A 6000-nucleotide genomic window follows, 5' to 3' on the forward strand; every position below is an offset into this window, starting at 1 on the left:
TTGGAACGTCTGCTGCAACAACAAAGGGCCGTCAACGAGTACCTTTTTGAACTGGGTGGTAGGACTGGATCTGCACAGCTGGGGATTTTTTTCCCCTGTTACTGGGTGCTTATGCGCGATGCCTGCAGGCTCATGCGACCTTTTGAAGAGGTGACAAATATGGTCAGTCGCACCGAAGGCACCATCAGCGACCTAATACCCTTCGCTTTCTTCCTGGAGCGTGCCGTGCGACGAGTGACAGATGAGGCTGTAGACCAGCGTGACGAGGAGCTGGAAGCGCACGATTTCTGGTCGGAATCACCAGAACGAACCCAGGCACCTGCTGCAACGCAGGGAGAGGTGCCAGAAGTGGAGTCAGAGGAGGAAGGTGGCTTTGTGGAGGAGGAGGAGGAGGACCAACAGGAGCAGGCTTCCCAGGGGGCTAGTGGTGACCTTTTGGGGACCCCTGGTCTTGTACGTGGCTGGGGGGAGGAGACCGTGGATGATGCAGTCCTTGATAATGAGGAAGCGGAGATGGATAGCTCTGCATCCAACCTTGTGAGAATGGGGTCTTTCATGCTGTCATGACTGTTGAAGGACCCCCGTATCAAGAGGCTTAAGGAGAAGGACCTGTACTGGGTCGCAACGCTACTAGACCCTCGGTACAAGCATAAAGTGTCAGAAATGTTACCAACATACCACAAGTCCGAAAAGATGCGGCATTTACAAACCAGCCTGCAAAACATGTTGTACAATGCTTTTAAGGGTGATGTCACTTCAGGAACTCATCAACATTCCAGGGGCAGAGGTGCCAGTAATCCTGCCACGAGCACACCTGCAAGGACAAAGCCCTTTGGCCAGTCTGTAACGTCAGACATGCAAATGTTTTTCTGTCCAAGGCAGCGCCACAACCCTTCTGGATCCACCCTCAAAGAACGCCTCGACCGGCAGGTAGCGGACTACCTGGCATTAACTGCAGATATCGACACTCTGAGGAGCGATGAACCCCTGGACTACTGGGTGCGCAGGCTTGATCTGTGGCCAGAGCTGTCACAATTTGCCATGAACCTCTTGTCTTGCCCAGCCTCAAGTGTGCTCTCAGAAAGGACCTTCAGTGCAGCAGGAGGGATTGTAACTGAGAAGAGAACTCGCCTAGGTCACAAAAGTGTCGATTACCTGACCTTTATTAAAATGAATGAGGGGTGGATCTCGGAGGGTTACTGCACGCCGGAAGACTTGTTCTGACTTCTATGCAGCTGTCCTTCTCTTCAAGCCTCATGACTCCACACACAGCTGTCCTTTAGCGTCCTCCTCCTCCCTCCGCCACCGTTACAAACTAGGGTGCAAACCCTACTGGTTTAATTTTTTCTGGCCTCTGTGCTTCAGTGGCTGCAACCAAAAAAACTGGGCAAACAATGTCTACAAGGTCAACGTATGGCAAAAAATGACTATTTTCAGCATTTATATGGCATATTTTTTCTGGCAACTGTGCTTCAGTGGCTGCGTCCAAAAAAACTGGGCAAACAATGCCTACAAGGTCAACGTATGGCAGTTGTTTAAAGAGAACAGTAGATTACTAGCCAGCAAAGCTACCTAAGCTAAAATGTCCCTCAAATCCCTGCAGACTTCTGTCCCTCCAATACAGAGCAGTATCAAGCAGATTACTAGCCAGCAAGCTTACTATCATCTGTCCCTGAAATCACTAACAGCTCTCCCCCTACACTATCTCTTCCAAGCACACACAGGCAGATTTTTCAGATACATTTTTGCCCTTGATCCCCCTCTGGCATGCCACTGTCCAGGTCGTTGCACCCTTTAAACAACTTTAAAATCATTTTTCTGGCCGCTCGCATTTTTGCGCAAGTTCGCGAATATGTTCGCGAACTTTTTTTCCGACGTTCGCTACATCCCTACTGGGAACTTGTGTTAAACTGGATGGCTATGTAGTTTTGCCCCATGACAAGGGAAAGCTGTATGGAGCTAATGAAGTGCTTAAGGGCTCTTACACATGAGCCGAACGCAGGAAAAATGCAGCATGTTGCGTCTCAACCTGCGTTCGGCGCCTACATGCGCCTGTGTGAGTACAGCCCCATTTGAAATAATTAAATGCGTCTATTCCTGCGCTCCCCTGCGGCTGAACGCCGAAAAACGGAACGCAGGGGAGCGCAGGTAAAAACGCTCATGTGTAAGAGCCCTAAGAGTCAGAAAATGGAATTAATTTGCTTGCTCTCTAAACTTGTGACTATAGATTTTATATTATTCCTTAATAAACATATATTGGAGATGTGGCTTTTTTTTTACAGGAAGCCACATGGGTGTTTTTAATGAACTATATGTATTAGTGTTTCAATGCACTTTAGTTAAATAAATAATATGGATGATAAGTGGTGAGTGGCAAGTCAGATATTTTGTTCTTTTGTTGTTAAATGACCATATAAGTAATCTGCAGCACCATCCTTAACATGGCAATGACAGTCCACCCCTTGAGTATTATTAAAAACAGTGGTGCCACTATAAAAAAAAAAAAACACTTTTGGAAAAGATTATCAATTTTCCTACAATTCAATTGCCCAGAAGCACTACCATTCCAAAGGTCATAACAAAACATTATGCATTTATTCTATTTAACATAATATATTAAACTGTATATATTTCTATAAACTACCAGCAGAAACATTATCCAAAACAAGCTTCTCAATGTTCATAAGAACTGAACTGTAATGAAATAATGACGTCAGTTATAAAAATTAAAAACAAAGATATTTTTATCTTCTTGCAGGTGACAGAACACAATACAGAAATATGAGAGGGTTTCCTATCCTAATACATGTATATAAAGATTTTTATGAATCTATTTCAATTAACGCAAATCCTGAACAAGTTGAATATAACGTCAGGCGCATATCTGTTCAGACAGTAGACAGTTCTGACACATGGATAATGTGCTCCAGTTATAGGGTGAATACAGTGATATTCTTTTGTAAAAGTAATGGGAACAAGCACCATATATGCATGTAGCACAGGCGCTACAAGCTGACCAGCTGGATTTGATTAGTCTCAGGTGGCTAATCAAAAGTCCTTAAATCCCAGGCTGTCAATCTCTTAGGATCTATGACTGGGAGAGACACACAGGGGCAAATTCACTAACATTCGTAGTTCCGCCAGGCGCAACTTCGCCGCACTTCGCCGCACTTCGCCAGGCGTAGTTTCGCCAGCGCTCCGCAAATTCACTAAAATCCGAAGTTGCGCACAGGGGTAGCGTAAGATTGCGAAGTTGCGCTAGCGTTGATTCGCTAAGTGAAGCGAAGTTACGCTAGCGAAGGCTAATTTGCATACGGCGCCAAATTCAAATTCCAATGGAGGAATACGTATCAGCACTACAAATGCCTAGAAAACCTTCAAATCATCAAATAAAATTTTTATTTTGCTCTACACATGTGCCCACTGTCTAGGTAAGTTGCCATGAGTCAGGAAATGTAGGGGGGAAGGAGGGGAGCCCCAAAAAATTTTTCGATCTTTTTCAGCCTATCATCCATAATGTAGAAAACGCGCCAGCGTTTTTTGGGACTTAGAAAAAATTTTGACTTTTTTTGAAACAATCCCTATCTACTCTATTGCGCTTCGCCAGGTCTGAGGTGGCGAAGGAAATCTAGCGTAAAAGGTAGCGTTCAGTACACTGCGCGCGTTAGTGAATTTGCGTAGTTACGTCGCTAGCAAAACTTCGGCAGGCGTAAGGGTGCGAAGTAACACTAGCGAAACTACGCCAGCGTTCGTTAGTGAATTTGCACAGTAACGAAAATGACAAACGCTAGCGAAGTAACGCTAGCGTTCGGCGCTTCGGCGCTTAGTGAATTTGCCCCACAGAGAGGGTCTGGTATCCTGACGTTAACCTGTGTACCTGTACACACACGGACACTCTGTCTGTCTGCGATTCTGCTGTTTTTTGTTGTTATTGAACTGATACTGCTGCTGAAAGCTATTTTTGTTGTTTGGAAAGAAAAACTGCCTTTATTTTGTGCCTGTTTGCTGCCGGCTGAAATAAGCCATTTTTTCTTTAAGAGACTTTTGCTGTCCCAACTCTGTGGGAACCTTAGAAAACCAACCTTTGATTAACTACACTCCCTTAGCTTCTGCTATAAAAATAAAAAAGGAACATTTGAAAGCATCCATGTGTGAGATATTTGTAATTGTTCACATCTGTTCTATTTTTGTTCATAAACAGTTGCCATAACATGAAAAAAATAGAGTTTAATACACATTTAAATGACCAAAAACTCTAACAGCAATTATACATATATTGTCTATAAAATACACATGCTTTTTCTTTTTGCTTATTTATGCAAACTGTGCATTAGAATACATTACCTTTAATGTGGTACATAAAAGGTTGTGCAGCCTTTGATCTAGAACTGTACACATGTATCTGTATTAATCCAAAGTTATTTTAAGATCCCTTACCAAAACAGAAAATGCTTTTTTCCCCACAATATCTGCAAAATCATATTGTCCTTGATATAGATATTTGTCTTTATATATCGCACTAATACTTATTTGATCAAATAGTATTAAACTTACTTGTAAGTGTGGCTTCCTTGACTACCCAGGATATCATATCTGGTGTCTAGGCTGATACATGAAAGTTCTTAAAAGCCCTAGGTTTAGGGGTTGGGATATGCAAATACAAAGGTTAAAAAAAACTGGTTCAGCAGGCACTGTTTGGCTAGTCATACTCGGAACAAAATAAAGACAATATGTATGTAAAAAAAAACTTTCTAAGCCTTATATATGAATGCTGCTGTTGAGAACCTTAAAGAACTTGCTTGATTAGATATATTACAGCTGAGTAAAGTAATACCAAAAAGTCAAGATGATGTTGCTGTAACTAAACTAGCAGTTGGTAAGTTAATATTTCACTAGAGGAAGAATGGATTGTTTTAGTGCTTCACAGGTAATAAACCCTTGGAAATGTAATTATGGATTAGCAAAATGAATATGAAATATATGCATTTTTACAAGTGCACATAATTTTTGACACATTTGAAGAAGAATTTTCCGCCATAAGTTGGTAAATTGATTAAGTACTAATTCAGTCATAAAGAGCAGATGACTGAGTTATCAGAGTGACAAGCATGTTATTTCACTCAAATACATGTAGAGACCCTGAGATTTGGGTTAAATTACTCAGGCAGTTAATTTTTAGTGTTTGGACACCTAAGGGTCCTTTAGTTAACTCAGGCAGCTATGTCCCTTGCTGGGTCCACAGTAGCTCACGGAGTTTGTCCACTTGGTGGCACTATGTGATAATATAAAGGGGTTTAGCACCATGTGGTTGTAATAAAATTACCTGGTGGTCTAGTGGTGCGGCGGCGTGGACGGCCGCCACGCCGCCGCGCTCCTGTTCCGGCCTCCAGCACCGGCGCCATCTTGGTTCTCTAGGGCGCGCGCGGCGCGCCTGCGCGACTCTTAAAGGTACAGGCGCGCTGACGCAATTACGCCAGCTCGCATTGGGCACGTTTTGGCGCGAAATTTTGAGGTATTTAAGTCCCATTCTTACTCCCAGCCAGTGCCCGTGATAGAATCTTGATTCTGGTGGTTCCTGAAGCCTTGAGCTGTCTGTTCCTGTGAAATTTGTCTCTGTTATTCCGGTTTTGATCCCTGCCTGTTCCTGACTATTCTGATATCCGAATCCTGACCTTTGCCTGCATCTCGACTACTCTTTCTGCCTGACCCCATCTTTTTGATTACCCGGTTTGACCCTTGCCTGTCTGACGATTCTCTTGCCTGCTCCATTTATACTGTGACCTTGGGCCCAAAAGACTATTTACCTGCCGTGCCCCTCTGCTAGCCAGAACATCTCGCCTTGTACCCCTCGTTAAGTCCAGGTGGCACCCAAGTAAGCTGAGGGCTCCTCCCGAAGCCCAACGGTGGTCACACTACTGGTGAAGCCGAGCCGAGACCAGGGTACTTGGCACCTGTTCTGGTATTGGGTGCCGGCCGTGACATTATCACGGGCCATGGAGG

The 6000-nt window shown here is 43.9% G+C and overlaps 1 protein-coding gene across 1 annotated transcript in view; it reads right to left on the reverse strand.

Annotated features, from left to right (window-relative positions):
- Window positions 1-4586, reverse strand: part of LOC108711391 (transmembrane protease serine 11B-like protein) — a 28813-nt gene extending 24227 nt beyond the window's left edge. The window contains exon 1 of the mRNA XM_018253083.2: window positions 4555-4586. The gene's annotated coding sequence lies outside the window, so the exon portion shown is untranslated. The remainder of the gene's footprint in view (window positions 1-4554) is intronic.
- Between the last annotated feature and the right edge of the window lie 1414 nt (window positions 4587-6000).

Source organism: Xenopus laevis, chromosome 1L (genome assembly GCF_017654675.1).
Source record: "Xenopus laevis strain J_2021 chromosome 1L, Xenopus_laevis_v10.1, whole genome shotgun sequence".
In the NCBI taxonomy this organism is placed as follows: domain Eukaryota; kingdom Metazoa; phylum Chordata; class Amphibia; order Anura; family Pipidae; genus Xenopus; species Xenopus laevis.